The 20,577-nt window shown below is 32.7% G+C and overlaps 1 pseudogene; it reads right to left on the bottom strand.

The window, feature by feature from the left end:
- Positions 1-248: 248 nt before the first annotated feature.
- LOC114166964 lies at positions 249-19,580 on the bottom strand (annotated as a pseudogene).
- Positions 19,581-20,577: the final 997 nt, after the last annotated feature.

Raw genomic sequence — 20,577 nt, 5'->3', positions numbered from 1 at the left:
TACAAATTATTGTTTCTGTACTAAGAGAAAATCATGAACAAATAAAAGTTGAGCGGGGTAGGTTAAACAGAACCTATAGCACTTATTTAACTACTGAAACTCCCTCTACTACCCACAATCACAGGCACATGATGTTATCTTGTTAACTTAGGTTAAACAAATGTTAACACTGTTTTCACTTTCTTCGCATGATACACCTTCTTAGCCTCTACACTCATGATTTTACAACAGTACACTACACATGGATATTACATTACAAAAATAGATAAATAAATGACAGTAAAATCTTCATCTGCGCAGTAATTTCTATTTTCTTCCATACAGAAGTGCAATCTGAGGTCATGCTCTCCCTTTCCTTTTGTCATCCAATGCCTATCCACCAAAACAGGGTCCAAAATGTTGTCAGAAACACTGCTAGCACACAATATTACAGAATTTATTTAAAACACTTCCGCATAGAACATGTTAAAAATGACAGTAAAAAGGATAATTGAAAACCACGATAAAACTTAGTGTGCAGTTACTACAAGAGAATGCGAAATGAGTCAGAAGGAAAAAACAAACTGTACTTAAGATAGCTGTTAAAAAAGTGTATCAGAATGGTTCCACTATGGTATATTGGTAAATGAAGTGCGCATGATGCTCCAGTTTAGTCAAAGGCAAGAACGAAGTCATTGAACCTGCCGTAACACATTTTCATCACGTTGAAAATGATCAACCAACTTGGCGATGTGTTTAAAAATGATACAAATTTAAATCATGAAAGTTGCATATTTGTATCATCTGATAACACAGCTTTTAGGGGATGTAGAAGAATTGCATGCAAAACCAGTCTTCAAATTCTGAAGGATAAAAAAAAGATTCTTATCTTACGAAGAGGAATTCATTACGTAGATCAATTAGGGACTGACAATTAGACAAGCATATGTGTTGGGGAGGTAGATCAATTAGGGACTGACAATTAGACAAGCATATGTGTTGGGAGGTCCAGTGAGAATTATAGTTCAAAAGGTCACCAAAGAGCAATGTTATCAGTGGATGGAGGAAGGCTAAAATTCGACCATGTAAAAGAAAACTAAGTTTAACCATTAGAAAAGACGCTATAAATTGTATTGCTAATATAATTTGAATACACTATTTCGATGCCACTCCTTTACATCTTTACAACTAAAATTGACAATAATAGGATTAATATTACATGTCATTGATAATTGATGCCCAGGCAATTGTTAGCAGCAGATGGAATACCTTACTCTGGAAGAATCGCATAGTTAACACAAGTGTGTCTCTCATTCTACAAAGAAAAGGGTAATGAACACTGTTAATCATGTTTGTAAAATACAGTAACATTCTTATTTATGTTTGTCGTGCTGGAAATTGAAACCAGATGCATAACCGCTGAGCACAATAAATATCAAAGATGAAAGTAAATAAACTTTGGAACAATTGGTATGAAGAAAAAAACAACTATCAGCTACACGATGAGATAAGACAGATGAAAGAGCATTATAATACTGTTAATTTTTTTCAATGACATCACAGATACAACATCTAGTAGCAGTTTTTACCTAATGAAGCATCCACTGGATACTAAATTTAAGTCAGACATCCTGAAGGGTACTTTTGGAGTGACCAGTGATATTTATCAATATCCTTCAAACATTCTAATGTTAAAGCCAAATACAACAATGTTATTACCTGACACTATATGTGCTTAGAGGATGAGAAGACCCATCTGAGCATGTTAACACAAATTGCACTGAGAGACCAGAGGGAACCTTAATCTGACGAAAATCCATAAAGCAAGTGTGATGTAAGTCACGTAAGCACTGACTGTGCAAATAAGAAAAAAAAAGAGGAAAAAGAGAGGGATTGAACCCAAGAAATGATATAATATATAAAAAGGATTTTTGTAATTGTATTCCATGTAGAAACATGAGTATTATTATTTATAATGACGGGAAGATATAGTAATAGAGAAAAAAAATTAATATAATGACGGGCAGATTGATTTCCACTCTAGGTATTCCAATCACATTTGTTTGCACAAATTGTTATATGATATGAATAAAGTTCCTAGGAAGTGGTGTACATGGTTTTATACATTTATGATTGGTAATTAATACACTAATGGCACTTATGATAGTTATTTGTACCACTAGAAGTTGGAATGACATACCGATAAGTCCTTTGAGAATTTCTCAGCAACTACTGTAGCTTCAGTACCGTTAATTCTAATTTGATATCCTGATCGTCTTAAGTATAGGGTTGCTCGTTCCCAATTCTCGGATGAATCCATCTATTGCAAATAATTCAAGAAAAAGTAAGGATGCATATTAAGATGCAAGGAGAACATGGAATATTTTTATACAAGAGATACTATTGAACCAAATAAGAAAATAAAAAGTGAGTAGATTTCAAAATTCTTGGAACTTAATTTTAGCAGACTAATAAAGATCCGAAATGCCAAACCTATCAAATGGAACAGTTTCAGGTTATTTGAAAGGAGATTTTCGTTTGTGTACAATTAAGTATTCTTCTACCTTGTTTAATAATATTTGATATTTTGTGTTATGTAAAAGATAAGATCAGCTGGTTCATGAGATATATTGGATTGCTCAAGAACTCTTAATGTACATCATGAACCACAAATTATGCATAGATATAATGAATAAGATCAGATCATAAAAGGTTTTTCAAATAAACCAGACCTACCAACAGTAGAACACTGAATATTGCTTCTCCTTTAGACAGATATGTGTCAATCTCATGTTGCATTTCAGAATCTATAAAGTAATCCGAAAGAAAACTACGATTAGAGAACATTAAAGGAGAACATACTATAATAATATCACAAATATTATACCATACTTGCATGAATATAATGCAATTTTATTAGCAAGAGTTGGTGGCTCTATTAGAAAGTGAATCTAAGCCTACCTCAACTTCATAAATTAGCTTGTAGATAAGGCTTGCACCTGTTTCTATATAATAACTTAATTTGATGTAGAATTTTCAATACACTATCGAGTATTGGACATTTTAAGTGTGTGACTAGCTACCGGGATTTTGATGGAGGATCCTAATCAGTCTATCAAGAGCCACTCCCTCATATGAATCCACCATGACCAGTAAAGAGAAAGATAAACTATACCATTGTCAACTGGGACATCCTTCATTTCTAGTTGTAAATTGATTTTTCCTTACTTGTTTAATAATTTAAATGTGTAGAGTCTCCATCATGAGGTGTTTGACTTTGCTAACCACAGTGTGTACATTTTCCCATTAGAAACAAGAGGAGTCTTGTCCCTTTTAATCTTGTTCATATTGATGTATGGAGTCCAACTAATGTCCCAAATATGTCAAGTGCTAAACGCTTTATAACCTTTATATATGATTTCCTTTTTAACCTTTATATGATTGTTTATTACCTTTATATATGATTGTACCTGGTGACTTGGGGTTTCCTATTTAAACAAAATCTGAGCTTAGTTCTGCTTTCATTCAATTTGTCACAATGATTAAGCATCAATTTGAAGTCAATGTTAAGAGAATTAAATCTGATAGTGCCAAGGACTACTTTAATCTTGAGTTCAATTCTTTTTGTCATAAAGAGGGGATAATTCGTGAATCTTCATGTGTTAACACACCTGAACAAAATGAGATTGTTCAAAAGAAAAACAGTCACTTACTAGAACAAACTAAAGCTCTACTTTTTCAATATCATCTTCCTAAGAATTTTGGGGGAAGCCCTTCTTACTACTACTTAGAATCAAATAGTCCCATGGAAGTTATTCTCTTTCTATCCATACCTAGACTCTACAAATAAACTTCAACCTAGAATATTTGGGTGTGTATCCATTGTGCATGTCCATAGTAATGGAAGGGGAAAAAATTGGATCCTAGAACTACAGTGTTTTTTAAGGATATTCAACCATGCAAAAGGGATATAAATGTTATTGTTAGAAGTGAGTTTTAAGCCTAACTCAACCCACAAAACCGGCTTGTAAGGTGAGGATTGCACCCACTTATATATTGTGAATTGGCCTTATCTCTAGTCGATGTGGGACTTCCAACAGTTATCACCCACCATCCAAACATTCTTTATGTCAAGAGATGTCACCTACAATAAATAAGAGAGCTACTTCAAGCAGCCTTATCTTCAGGGGGAGAATATAAGAGAAGATGAGCCTCTCAAGCTTCCAAATAGGACATTTGAAACTGCACCTGAACCTCCTGAACCTGCACATGAACCTCCACCTGAACCTACACCTAATGCGGGTGGAAAATTTGGGAAAATATGTACTTAATCTCCTCAATAGGTAAGTTGGAAGGTAGAACTAGGGGTGTTTCGTGGTGCAGTTTAGTTCAATTTTTGGATAAAATACATTTGAACCAACCATAACAACTATGATTTGGTTTGAACGTAAAAAATCCGAACCAAACAAAGCCAAACCAATTTTTGCGATTTGGTTTGGATTGGTTTTGAGACAGGGGTCTAGTGGTTACAACCCATGTTGCTACAAGATTTCAGATAGTGGACATTTTCACCGAAAGGGCTTCTTAATGCAGATTTTAGGATCTTGTAGGCAAGTTGAAAATAATTGATATTCATTTATCAACTTGAGGGAGAGTGTTGTAAATAAAATATTCTTGGGATAAAATATTCTCAATATCCCTATAGTAATTAGGAAAACATTCTTTAGAATCTTTCTATTCATTTCAACATATTTTTATTTTCTTATTTTAAAGGATTTGAGAATTATTTAATTCCTTATGTTAGAAGTGAGTTTTAAGCCTAACTCAACACTACAAAACCGGCTTGTAAGGTGAGGATTGCACCCACTTATATATTGTGAATTGACCTTATCTCTAGTTGATGTGGGACTTCCAACACATCCCCTTACGCCGAGGTATATTCATCTCGTGCATGGGACAAGAAATTAGTGGGTGGTCCGCTTTAGCGGCCCGATATCGGGTGAAACAAAATGTCCAAGAAAGTTCGCTAGGATAGGCTCTAACTTGGCTCTGATACCATGTTAGAAGTGGGTTTTAAGCCTAACTCAACTCTACAATATCTAACATGTAGTAATCTAATTCAGGCCATCAAAATATTACTGAGCATCAAATAGATAAAAAGTGCAAAGTAGGTCTTATACATTAAATTGCAAATGAACTTACCACACGTTATTTTGTTTTGATCATTTGCAAAAAGCTTCACCAGTTCCCCCTAACAAAGAAAAAATTGACAAAAGTAAGTCAAGAATAACATTCTACTAAACAGGAGACATATATGCAAATTCCATTATATATTTTGTATAAAAAAGTGTAAATTCAAATATATCAAGTCTTGAATGAGCCATACTTAAATTCAAAGAGAAGACTATTAGATTTATGCTAAAAAAGAGGAGGAAAAGTCAAAGGTGTTAGATGTATGGGCTTAGGCCTATCTTTTTGTGTTTTCCTATTTATAAATGTGTAACCCTATGTGCTCTACACACATTAGGGATTTAGCCTATGCCTCTCTCTCTCTCTCTCTCTCTCTCTCTCTCTCTCTTTTATTTAACATTGTATCTAGAGATAGGTTTAATTCTTGCTTCTGGTGAACCCACTATGCTAAATGTTTTTTCCAGAAATTGCTACTTTTCTTTTAATTCCCAACATTATTCTTAGGTTTTTTTCCCAGGGGAATTTTTGGCCGCCCCTGTACTACTACCACCCAGTTTGGTACCCCTGTCATGTTGCTGTCACTACTATTGTTGCCGCCACCACCGTTTGGACCGATGACACCATGGTTGTGATCATCCTGGACAAGCGACCACTATGCCACAAAAATCACGATGATTGAAGCTCCGATACACTACCCAAGCCCTTGTCACTGCTGCTTCCCCGGTTGTCAGGACTCCTCTCTAGTGTTGACCACCATTCTTAGACTTGTTTCTCCATCCTCTTCCCATATCAGCAACTTTCATTGTGATCGAAGTTGGTTAAAACTTTTTTACATTTTTTAGGGTTGTTTTTCACTTTCTCATTGGTTGAAAATTGATGCTCAATTATGCATTATACTTAAGTCTACTATTCATTTGTTAGAATATGCATTAAATATATGTAGTAGTTAGACAAAAGATCTTGGAAGTCTCACACTTTCTAGGCTTTAATGTGCCTCAATCAAAGAAAGGTATTGTAGTTTGCGAAAGGAAATATGCTTTGGATGTCTTGGAAGAAACATGCATGACTGAGTGCAGACTAGTAGATAACTCTATGGATCCAAATAAAATGTTAATGGCAGATCAAGGTGAACCTCTCTCTGATAAGAAGACTTGTTGGGAAACTTATTTATCTCACTATTACTAAACTTGATCTATCTTTTGTAATGGGTGTTTATATTTAGTTTATGCAAAAACCTTTGTATTGACCATTGAAATGCTATCATTCGCATCTTAAGATACCTTAGAAAGGTTCCAAGACAAGGTCTGTTGTACAAAGATAAAGAGAATACCCAAATATTTGGGTATTGTAATACTTACAAGGCAAGATCTCCTATGGATAGACATTACAAGGTATTGTGTTCTCATTGGAGGAATCATTATTTCTTGGAAAAGCAAGAAACAAAATTTGGGTGCCCAATCTAGTGCTAAAGCGAAATATAGGGTAATGGCGTGTCTCACTTGTATAGGGAAACAATTTCTTCAAGAATTAAAATTGTGGATCCAACAAATGAAGATATTTTGTGATAACCAAGTTTCTCTCTGCATTACTTCCAATTCGAGAAGACTAAACACATAGAACTTGACTACCATTCAATCCAAGAGTCCAAAGAAATTTGTACGGTATTTGTCGGATCCAATGATCCACTTGTAGACGTGTTCACAAAATCTCTAAAGGAACCTCAAATTGAATTTATTTGTTCTTAACATGATACATACAATTTGTATGCTTCAGTTTAAGGGGAGTGTTAGAATTAGAATATGTATTAAATATAGGTAGTTGTTAGAATGGATATTTACTGTAGGTAGTTAGTAGTTGTATTGGAAAATTGTTATATGTTATACTTATGAGCTGTCAGCATTAACTTATATAAATATTTCTGATGTAATTTTCTTCTATAAATATAGAATCACAAAACTTTAGCGTAGAAGACTAATATAGGTTCAAAATTGAAACACAAATTCCATATTTTGCTTTTGCAACATGATAGCAAAGTCTTATCCAACAAGCATATCCTAATATAAATAATAAAACTCGATGCATTTATAGCATCCATAGATATGGCAATAAGTATATCAATAACATACACAACATATATGATAGACTGGGCATGTAACTAATTTATTTCAAACCTGACGGCCTTTATCATCCATTGGAATACACTCAACTGCTATCAATTTATCAACATCATCAGCTGTAACTACATACTCTGGATTTGTGGCTCCTGATTCAAGAAAAACATAGATGAAAAGCAATTATCATGTTTATGTTAAAACTTCTATTAGAACAGTCCACTAAGAAAACAGGCATAAAATTCCAAACATAAATGACCAGAGGTATAAGTCCAATCTACCTTCAATGTAGTGTCTAGTGCCATCCTCAAGATGCCGAACCCACTGGTTTGAAGCCAAGAATAATGGCGATATCAGTAAATAATAGAGATGGAAATTATGGACGATATGCCAAGTTTTCAAAATTAATGGAAAGATAATTCACCTGAAACATACAAAGAGAAGTTCCACGAACTGGATATCCACATCCAAGAAGCTTTTCTCCCGGAATAGCATCACCAGAAATTTGAAATTCTCAATGCCAGGGCCATCTAGAAATATCAGTCGTCAGTACAAAAAGATATACTATCTATTATAATATATATATATATATATATATATATATTAAAATAAAAAACATGAGTTACCCTCAGAAACAGACGAAGCCGTCTCATCCAGTTCAGGTTGAGGTTGATACATGTTGACATTAACAAAATTTCTTTCCATGTTTTGTCCTGCACTCCAACTTTATCAATTGAACCATGCGGGAATACCTCCCTGAACAAATCCATCCATAGGATCATACAGTATGATCAACATAAAATTGTAAAGTCACATTACTTCTCTAAATAGCTGTCACCTTAAAATTAAACTTCTGATCACGAACATTCAAGTTAGATCAAATAGTCAAGTTGGTTCCTCTTTTCTATTGTGTGTGTAAATGTGTCTGTCAAAGTTGAAAGTGCAGATAGACAAATGGTAAAATAGAAGTAAACATTTCCCATCATATTAGGTCAAAAAACCACCAGTCGAAATTTCTTGACCATTTTCCAATAATCTTTTCAGACTGCCGATGGAACTAAAGAATACGAGATGGCCATGAGTGTTTGCAGACCCATAACTACAGCTCAAGATGCCATGCTACACATTGCTCCTAACCATTGACAGTTAAGGTATATTCACTAGTAAACATCACAAGTGGACAAACAATACGAACCTATCAGCCTTAGAAATCTGCTGATAGTTGAATGCTTTGATAGACCAGTTTACATCTGCATTAAGTGCTGGGTGCATATATCCTGCCATATTGCTTGTTGACTGATGAGTTTGTTCATTACCGATAAGATTTTGTTGGGAGAGTTATGCTGAAACTGAATTTAAGTTAAATTATAATTAATGAGGACAAAACAAAAACATAAGATGACAAACACAAAAATATAAGGACAAAGCATGAAAGAAAATTACATGCCAATAGTACCATGAAATCATTATGATTGTGACTTGTCAAATTTCCAGAACCTGGACTTTCAACAACATGATTACCGTTATCAGCACGGGTTTCTAGCACAGAGCTCAACTCTCCAATTCTATCCTGTCCAAAAGAGTAGCCACTGATCTTTTAAATAATCAATCAACCATTGACTGCAAATTGACAAAATCAAATAGAGACTTCACTTAAACCAAAGCATGAACCAAAAGGAGCTATAATGATAAATCAATTATGCGACTGAAAGTATGCACGTCAAGAAATATTTATCACCCATATAATGGAAACAATATTAAAATGAATAACTAGGTGGAAAAATAAATGAGAATACAGTAAAAGCACATATTTATGTAAAGAAGCCTCTAGATATGAAGACTGCCTAAATTTATGAAGCAAGGAACATGTAATCAACAATGTGAACAATGTTTTATGTATAGCATCCGTTTCTACACTATGAACATGTGATATTATAATTTTCAGTAGAGATTTCTAACACTGCTTTTCACAAGGATGTAGCCAAGATAGTGACACAAATTATAATGCTGAAGACCGGTAGTGAATCATCAAAAGTGCAGAAACTTACATGTGAACTTCGAATCCTCCATTGTAATTGATCATGTAAATGCTGGACAAGGACCAATAAAAAATTTAGAATATCTAAAGAATTAAGGGGACCCAATGTAGGGACCATAACGTGTTATCAAGAACTAGATATCGAACAATGGAAAATTTAGGGGACCCAAAAATCCTATATCAATATATATATATATATATATATATATATATATATATATATATATATATATATATATATATAGGTAGATAGAAAGTGTTCCTATCTCGATTTCAAGGATCAAGATCAGAACAAAGCACTCTTCCTCACCCTTCAATATCAATCGGTACCCAGTATGATTGATTTAGTATTTGCCTATACTGCTTTTGAGAGAAGAGAAAGAATGACTTTTCTCATTCTTTCTCTTCTTCTCTCATAAGCAGTATAGGCAAATACTAAATCAATCATACCGGGTACTTGTTGATATTGAAGGGTGAGAAAGAGTACTTCGTTCTTGATCTTGATCCTTGAAATCGAGATAGGAACAGATAGATAGATAGTTTAAAAAATACAAAAATATAAGTGTAAGCAAGAATAATAAAGAGACAATCATAACTAATAATAATATTATTTCCAGAAATTCAAATAACAATTACATCAATCAAAAACACCACAAATTTCAAGTTCAAAACTTAAATAACAAAATATAAGATAAATATCTTAGATTTCTAATCATTTAGCTCTTCCTCAATTCCAACATAATTATCTTCGATGTTATCTACGTATATCCCTCGTCCTCTTCAATATTTTTAGACTCAAAGTTAGAACTATCAAATTCCAATTCATCATCAACCCACAACTTGAATCATCTCTTTGCCCTTGCTTTGTTTTGAGGCCAAAGTTGCACCTCCTTTTTGGAAGCTTGAGAAGATCCCATACCAATACCATTACTTGATGGTGCTTTCTTTATGTTTGCTTTACTCCTTGTATAAATTATTGGCTCACTAACACCTAAAGCTTCATAAACAATTGCCCAATTAAGAGAGAGATCATCATCAAAACCAACTCATTCCCCCAATGCTCATCATCATTATGAACAATGTAATGAAGAGATATAAATTGTCATCATTCATTTGAGTTGATGGACCTAACTGTGTAAGGAAATACTGAATTATTTCATTGATCACAATTACATGAATTACATTCCCATCAGCTCTATTTGTAACAATTAAACTCTAAAATAAGGAAATAAAATGTTAAATGAATAGGAAGATTCTAAATATTTTTCTTCCAATTACTATAGAATATTGAGGATATTTTTATCCTAATAATACTAATTTACAACACTTCCCCCTTAAGTTGGTAAATGAATATCAATCATTCCCAATAAGAGGTCTTGAAATCTGCCTTGAAGAAGCCCTTAGTGAGATGTATGTCTGCTATCTAAAATCTTTTAGGGACATAGGTTGTAACCACTTCTATCAAGATTAACTTTATTGAAATGTATGTCAATTTTAATATGTTTGGTCATATCATGTTGTACTATAATGTTCATGGCTGAATTATTATCACAATATAATTGTATAGGATGTCAAACTTTAATTTAAGGTCATCAAATATAACTTTCATCCAAACCTTCACACACCTTGAGCAAGGGCTCAAAATAAATCTTTTTGCACTAGAATAGGATACTATCTTGTTATTTGCTTCTCTAGGTTACCAAACTTTCTCAAGAAACATGCTTCGAAATAGGAAAAACACAAGAAGGGAAGTTCAATTGTGTTTTAAAGGAATTGTAAGCTATCCCGCTCTCTCTATGGTCTCAAGCAATCTCCACATATTTGGTTCATAAAGTTCAGCCACATTGTTCAATCCTTTGGACTGAAATCCAGCGAGGCAGACCACTCTGTTTTCTATTGTCATAACTCTATGTGTATACTTAATAAAGTATGTGGATGATATAGTTATCACAAGAAATGATGTTTCCTAAAATTCATCAGTTAAAGGAGCATGTATGCAATCATTGAAGTAGCTCAATCAAAGGAGTGGTAATTTCTCAAAGAAATTATGCTCTTCATATCCTGAAAGAAACATATATGTCTGATTGTAAACTAGTAATTACCCCATGGATCCAAATAAAAAATTAATGGCAGAACAGGACAAGCTTCTTATCCAGAAGATATAGAAGACTGGTTAGAAACTTATTTATCTCACTATTACTAGATCAGAATGTCCTTGCAGCTGGTGTTGTGTCAATTCATGCAAAAACCATATATTGATCACTCGAATGTTGTCATTCGCATCCTAAGATATCTCAAAAAGCTCAAGGGCAAGGATACTTTATGAAGATAAAGGGAATACCCAAAATTTAAGTTATTGGATGTTGATTGGGTTGGTTATCCTATGGATAGATGCTCTACTACAAGATAATGTGTTTTGCTTAGAGAAATATTATTTCTTGGAAAGTAATGAGCAAAATGTTGTTGTCTGATCATCTACCGAAGTTGAGTATAGAGCATGTCATCTCTTACTTGTGAGCTTATATGGTAAAACAGTTCTTACGTTCTTACCAGAATCAGAATTTTGTAATATTCAGCTAATGAAAATGTATTGTGATAACAAGACTACTCTCCACATTGCTTCCAATCCAGTGTTCATGAGAGAACTAAACACATCGAAGTTGATTGTCATTTTATTCAGGAAAAGTTGTTATCCAAAGTGTGAGAATAGTGAAAACTAGTATAGGATTAATTCCCCCTTGTGAAGAAAATACACATAGGATAATATATTTATAATAAAGAATAATACCAGAAAATATGGGTTAGTCCAAATACACAATATTGTAACTAGGATAAGATATTGTAACTAACAATATCTTAAAAATATATAACACATAGAATTTGTATCGAATTTGTCGGATCAAATGATCAACTTGCATATGTATTAACACAATCCTTGAGCATCTCTTCTCTCTGTTGTTAAAAACTAAATTGCAGAATCTGCCCATTATAAATCAAATATGTACCAAAATATAAAATTCCGAAACAAAAAGATACACACTGCACCAAATACATATCAACAGTCAGCGGATGAATGCTTTATGCTCTCAGGATCATTCAATCTTCTTAATCCATGTCCAAGAATTTTTCGTCAGCTCAAAAAAAAATTGGCATTCAAAGGTCACTTAAGAATTCATGAAACAAGTGACATGACACGAGTACAGACATGCAAAGATCAATGCATTATAATGTTTAACCTATCATATACAAGACCACATATTTCATACCTTTACACAGCTAGATATTGAAGAGGCGTTCATAACACGAGGCCAAAGACTATATTCAGCAAGCAACCCCAGCATAGAAGACATGAAGATATATCTCTCATCATCTACAGCCTATAAGAACATGTACATCAAGAATAGTAATCAGAAGTTCAGGAATAAAGAAAGTTATGTGTGTGTATCAAATCCATATAATATTTGATCAATTGCAAAATAAGCATATAACTAGCGCTTGATTTGTATAATTAAGGAAATAATCTCTATTAATATATGACTTCAACCACATATTTGAGAAAATATCTTTTCTATAATGAATTGATCATTGTTATTTTAGATCTTTTAATAACAGATTTGGCTCAATTAAGTGAAGACTCAATGAAGATTCCAAGAAATAAATCCTTGTTGTTTCAGAAATGCAGTAATGTAGGGAACTTGAACTACAAATGAGAACAAGGTGATTCTGGCAGCTGTTGCAAAGCTAAGAAAATGCTATGACGTCATTGCCAGGCTATACATTCAACCATAAACAGTACAACATCATCACACAACCACTAGTAAATGAGTAACTATGCTCAAAAGAAGATGGCCCAATTATAAAAATAGACCAATCAAACATATATTTGGCAGTGACTTAATACAGAAACTAAAGAAGCAATGCCTAAAGAACTGTATGGGGAAACTTAGTAGTAATGATAAGACGAATGTAATAGAGAATACATTCCTTTGTAAGTTAGTAATTGGAGCCATCAAAGATAAAATCATTTAGAGGAGAACTAGAACAAAAGGGGAGAGCCATCAATGAGCCGTCTTAGGGATAGAGCAGGGTCCTCCACATATATAAAAATTGTTAAACTCTAGGGAAGACAGACTTGAATAAATAATATGGAGGAAATACAGTGTATTCAGTGCTTTGCTTTTTATTGATGTATATGCAGGATTTACAAAGTAAGGTGAGGTCCTTACCTTAAACCCTAACCCTAAAGCTGGGTATCCACAAAGAAATAATAATAAAATATATAACATCATTACATTTTAAGAAACAAACATTGAGCTGAAACTGTGTTTTTGTGACAGCATGGGTGCTTTATTATATTGAGAAAAAAGAATCAATACAATAAATAGAAAGATTTAATATCCTCTAAACAAAGATATGATACGAAAATAAATAAAAATATTCCTAATAATGCATATATAATCTAGTTATTCCTGATTATATAGGATCAACTCTTTGTTTCTATAATTATAACAAAAACAGTGAAGGAAAGGATGATATCGGAGATTCAAGACATTTAAATAAAATATTCCATTTTTCAATCACTTGATTCTCTTCATTATAATGCTTGACCTTTTTTATCATTGAAAGAAGGAGAAAAAAGAAAGTTCCAGTCATTCTCCTTCAACTAGTCTGTCTTTATACATTGTATCTAATCTCCATAAACTAATTAGCATTTTACTTCCAAGGCACAGCACAACCAGGTACTTGCCGAGTGACTCGGAGGTCATAGGTTCAAATCAAGGAATTAATCTGTTTGGTCATAAGGTAAAGCTGCATAATTCTACATTTCCCAAAACCCACTGTAAAGAATTCTCATGTACTGAGTTATACTGCTTTTTTTAACCTTATCTTTAGTGTCTTTTGTTTGAGCCTTCACTAATCTTGCTTTACTTTGTTTATTTTATTTTATTCTATCTTACTTTACTTCTTTTCCATAAGCGTCATTAATATTGGCTTTAAAATTTGTTTAGTTATTTTCTGCAGGAATGAACTGTACTGACTACACTATACTATGCTACAACGTTTGGAAAACTATGATGAATTCCTACATTATGCCTATTCTTTAGGTTATTCACTTACACATTAATATCAATTTGAGCACCAGCCAGTCACAATGTACTGTCCAATCTATGGACACTGGAGGTCAATCATGCCTCTAGTTGGATTCTGGAAGTTATATTTTGATGTTCTCTTGCCTCTTAGGTTTGATCATATTGCTCAATGCCCAAAAAGTGGCCAAGATTATTTTGTCAAAGAGAGGAAGTTTTGGAAATTTTGGAGAAATGAGGATGGAAGATAGTTTCCTTATGAATTTGTCTTTATACCTTAACCTAATAATAAAGCTCATAATGCTCAAAGCCCAAAAATTGGCCAGATAATTTTTGTCATTTGAGAGAAAATGTGACGGAAGATAATTGTCTAATAAATGCGTTTTTATTAACCTTAACCTGATAACCTAGTAAATGAAAAGATGTTTTCATTATTAATATCCCATTTTACATATACACAACGACACAAGAATGATGGTTTGTCCTTTCCATAGTAGTCAATCCAGGAATGCAGCATGGAGTGCCCGACCCCCAAAATGGATAGACTTCAATTTGAATATATTGCATACCTACTAAACAATTATTACTACATATATATGCTCAAAAGAGAAAAAATATTCAAGATTCGTGTACTAGTCATTGTTCATAATTAATAATAAAATCTGATAGTATATCTAAACAAAACAAAAGTAGATAATCAGGAAAAAGTGCTTACAACATCTAAAAGTCAAAAAGCATTTTCAAAACTCTTGTTAAAGTTTTTAAAAGTTTTCAAACAACTAGTCTGTTTTTCAAACTCTTTTTAAATTTCATTATATTTTAAAAGTTTTATCAGCAAACACTTTTAAAAATTAATTTAAATCATATTTCTTCTTTAAAATCTTACAATATCATTGTATTCATCACTATGGAGAAACAAAGTACAAAAAGTAAAACAATTAATAGATCATTAAAAATATTTAGTGGTCTATTCTCTTTTATAAAAATACTAGAATGATGCATATAATTTTAGAATATGCAGTTTCAATATTTTTTTATTTCTCCCTTAATGCTATAATATATTTATTAATATTTTTTAATTATAATACAGACCAATGTCAACATGTGGTGGTTTTGGCTTATAAGTGCAGCTACTGCATGAGATAGATAGCATGGAACAATGAGAGAGGGACAAAGAGGGGGATAGAGAAAATGACATATTCACTGTAGTGGATGAGAAACCGCTCCAGGAGTGGATTACACTCACCCTGCCACTTCACCAAACAGAGATGAATCGCTCTTTGCATAGTGACAGAATCCTGCTCCCCAGGTCTAGGCAATGTGCTGCCATAGATCATGATTAGCTACTGTTCCGTTTATGCATTATTCAGGCCTAACAGGCTTTCAATTTTGTGAGTATGTAACATAAAAATATATAACAGTCTCCTGAGAACCAATGCGCATGAGTATAACTTTTGGGGTACTTAAATGGTTAAAATAATCATTTGGTCCCTATGGGTAACACTTATTTAGGTATCAGTCCCTACATGGGAAAAAATTAAGTTTGACTCCATCTAACACATTGGTTCCTGCTGTAACTATGATTCTTTGGTTTTAAAGTTTTAGTCCCTATATGCCCTAACGGGAACTACAGCATATGTTTTTGTCATATTGAAACCAAGTCCATGAGAGTGTCACTACAGCAACCAAATGATTAGTGTAACCTGATTAAATCTTTCTTGATGTAAATTGTTTCTTATATCAAAATTTCTTTCAACTTAACTTTTTTAGGCGTTTTAATGAAAATTTATACTTGCACCAGCAGAAATAAAATTAGTGTGCAAATTGGGAACTTTTAAGTTAAGCAGAGATTATTTTGGGTCCATTCTAAAATGAATTCAAATAAAAATAGAAAGCCATTAATCGACATCAACAACCACAGTAGAGAATCAACACACCAGCTAACTTTAATTATATAGGTAATGGTAGCATTCCATCTCTACCAATAATAAATAGCCATAAAAGTAGCAACAACACAATAAAATAATGAAAAGAGGGTCAATAAAATATTGATATCATCATGAAACAATACTTACTTTCAAATCATGAGCAAGTTTTAAATTTTCTTCAAGATAACCTTTTCTTCGAGCCAAATCATTAGAAGCAGATGAAATAGCTTCACTTTGCTTCTCATCAACTGCCTAATAGAAATGTAACATTCAAAGTTTAAGACTGATGCTATATAAGTAAGATGCTAAAATATAACTATTTACAAAGACATTTACTAACCATTCTTAGTTCAGAGAATTGCCTCTCCAGTTTGCATTTCTCATTCAACAGCTGCAGTTCCTGCTTCCATTAAATTTGGTTAATTTCCTCAAAAGTTGAAGATGTAAATAGACATAACTGACACGTGTATATTTTGTACCTTCATGCAGGCAAAAGCAATCTGTTCACGGAGGGAGAGGATCTCCTCTTCTTGCCCCCTTGCTCGTGAATAAAGTTCCTACAAACAAACTTAAAATATGATGGAATTGTATGAAGCACCTTGTATCTTTCAAAGAAAAAAAAATGCATGAATGCATTGTGACGCCTTCTAGCATTTTTTTTCTGCCAGAATCTCCTGTATAAAATTTACTAGTTTACTTTATTACCGTGGCTGGTGTGGCATCTTGGTCCTGGATGTGATTTTGTGCATCATTGCTTTTGAAATTTCTTTGAGTCAGTTGTGTTTCAAAATTGTGCCTACAATGGAAGCATCAAATTTATTACATCACAACTTGAACATAACAGATTGTAATTTTCAAGATAGCTCAGAAACACCACATCACCTTCCTTAAGGTGGAACCCTTTTCCTCCAAATTATTTGTAAATACACTCATTGTTAAAAGTGTAGACCTTTCTTCTAATAATGTATCACTCAAGAAAGCATCACTATGAGAATATGACATCCCGACTAGGTTGACACTTCACATCTCACCAATCACCTGCTCTCCCAAGGATACGTATATACAAGAGAATAAGGAACCACAATACAAAAAAAGTCATGGGAGGACCTAAACAAAACCTATGAATCAAGAAAATCTATACTCTAGCAGTCCAAACCTATTTCTGAAAAATCAAAACTTACACAAGAAAATCTATACTCTAGCATTCATGGCCACACGATCTCAATCTTAAACTCAACCCCCAAATTAGCATGTCTATTATCAATACATCTATTTCCCTCCCTAAAAATGTGAGGAACTTTCAAATTCAAAATATTACACAAAGCCACGCAACACTTCCATCTTCCTTAGCTAAACCGAGGAACCATGGAAGGATTGCAAAATGCTTCAACCACCAACTGTCAACTGTCAATCACTTTCCAACCATAAAGAATTCCATCCTCTAATTACTGCAAGCTCAATGACTAACATGGCTCCAAGAAGCTCAGCCTTAAGCGCAACGTCATTGCCAAGAAAGGAATAAAACCCCCCCACAAATTCACCTTTGCTACCATAGAAAATACTAGCACAAGCCACCAATCCAAGATTCACACAAGTCGCACCATCAATATTACATTTAATATACCCAATATCAGGGGACTTCCAAACAACAATTGTCACTTTAGGAGACTTTTGAGTTAAAAGTGTATTCTTTTATTATTAAGAAAATGACATTGAATGTCCAAGACCTTTAACAAATCCAGATAGGTCGTAACCATGCTTGGGAGACTTAAGGTCAAAATTTTACTGATTCACTGTTGATTGGACTAGAGATTAGAACAATCATTTTTTTTTAAACTTTAAAAAATGTAGAAATAAAGTATGAAAATGAACACAACATTTGCAGAACATAATGACAATCTTAAAAAGGGTCAATGTACGACAATGATGGATTTTTTTGTCAAAAATTGTATTATAAGAATCAATTTATTACCTTCCTAGAATCTTAGAGCCTTGGCCAGGAACCCCATCATTTTTATGTAGTACATGTGAAGAATTTGTAACAGAAGACATAGAATGGCCTGCACAAGGTCCCCTTCAAAATAACCTGCAATTGAATGATAGTTGATTCAATCCATTATTAACAATAAATTCCTTCATACGATCCCTTTATTCAGGTCCAAATCAAGGTTTCTGAATGATCGGCTTCGTACCAGGGAACGATTCAAGAGGAAACAAATACCAAGGAGTTAACTTATTCAATGCGCAAAGCATATCTTTATTAATTCACAATACATTACTTCACACATAACTACATGATCCTTTGTTCCAAAACTTTTTTCTTAAAAGCTCTCTCAGTAACCACTAAAAGAAGGTAGTAATATACCACAATAAGCTATAATCCAAATACACCCCAAGTACACGCACACAATTTTCCTTTTTTAAATGTTATTTATTAATATGTTAGATTTTGTTAATGGGAATACTCAAACCCGCTACTTATCCCTCCCTCCCTTTCACTTTTATCATCAAGCCAATTACACATAGTGGTATATTGTTCTAACAACAAACCTCAAAGCAGTATACACAATAACATTTTCGCATGACAGAATTTCTTTCTGTCATATTAAGTTTGCTGTTATATAGAATAAATAATTAGTTTAGCTACTATCATTAGTTTTGCAGTTACATTTATCATTTGAATTCACCTTCATCTCTTGAATGAAACAGACTTTCTCTGTATAATAAGAACTATGCTCATAAACTTCGTTACAAATTACAATACACAATTATGAGTATAACCATCGAATTAGCACCACAAAACAAACTCTCAAAATTAACCCATTTCATTTCACCACATTACTGACATCCCAAATTTCTCACACAATCATGAACATCATCCTATCATCCTACCACAATTCCCAAAGATCGGGAACTCTGTAAACACTCGTTTTTCTGTGCACACACAATGTAAAAAATAACAAGAAAGGAAAACTACAACAACTTGAAACACAGTTGCATCAAACACAAAGCATTTAAACCAAATTAACAAACTAACACAATAAATTGGGAAAATGAAATTAAGAAGAAGAAGAAGAGAAACGCGTATGCAGAATATGAAACTCACCGACAGCAAGTTCAAAACGTCGCCAACCTCCGAGAAAAAGAGATTGTAAGAAAATTTGAGGGATGGGAAAAGGAACTCAGAAGTTGTACATGACGGGGCAGAGAGAGAAGGAGCGAGGAAATGTGGATTTGTGATGCAAGTCAAAGGGAATTAGAGAAAAGAAAATAGTAAAAGTGAGACATTTTCAGAGAAAAATACATAAATAAATGAATAAAAAATAAAAATAAAGTTTGGATCAAGTTAATTTAAAAAATATTTACTTATTTAATAATATAATAATTCTAACAAGCTATTTAATTTTCACGGATAATTAAGAAAAGATGAAGAGTAATTTTAAAGATTTTTTAAATATTTTTTAAGTATTTTTTAATATAGAATAAATTAATAATGTGGTTATGTTATGCTTGAAACAGGGAAAATAATTGCGTTGAAGAAAAAGAAAAATTATCGGAAAATAGAGAGCCTAAAACAAAAGAAAGATGTTTCATTTAGCACTTAATTGTACTTGATGAGAATATGTAAAAAATTAAAATTAACGTTGGATATCTTTAATTGTATTTTTTTTTAGATTGTACAATTAAGAAGTGTGATTTTTCTAAGAGTAGGTTTTAAATTGTACAATTGAACATAGGTTTCCGAATCTATAGTTCTAAATTGCAACGGTCTTCTTATAAAAAGAAGAAAGTAAAAATTTATGTGGAAGTTGCCTTATAAATTTTTCTGAATCTCTACATTTATTCATTTTGATATATTGATACTTTTAATCATTTTAAAAATAAATTATAAATGAAATTTGCATGCTAAAAATAAGTTTATTTGAAAACTAAATATAAAACTAATATCCATGTCTATTTTATTTTAACTCGATATATTTTTTTTATTCTTATATTGTTGCTTAGTCTCGGATACTATGTTATTACTAAATAAAAGAGGAATGCTTGAAACTCTTTCTGACACGTTTTTTATTGGTGAGAATTTATTGACAACCAAAAATAACACAGATGCATTAAATACAATTTTGGATCTATAAATTTTCTTTTTGTAATTTTTAATAAATTCCGACCAACATTACAAGATGTGTTCTTATTATTTCTCAGCGTATTTTGCAGAAAAAAAAATGTTTCTAATACTTCTCTTA

Source organism: Vigna unguiculata, chromosome 10 (genome assembly GCF_004118075.2).
Source record: "Vigna unguiculata cultivar IT97K-499-35 chromosome 10, ASM411807v1, whole genome shotgun sequence".
Lineage (NCBI taxonomy): Eukaryota > Viridiplantae > Streptophyta > Magnoliopsida > Fabales > Fabaceae > Vigna > Vigna unguiculata.
This window is presented reverse-complemented; position numbering and strand designations above follow the sequence as displayed.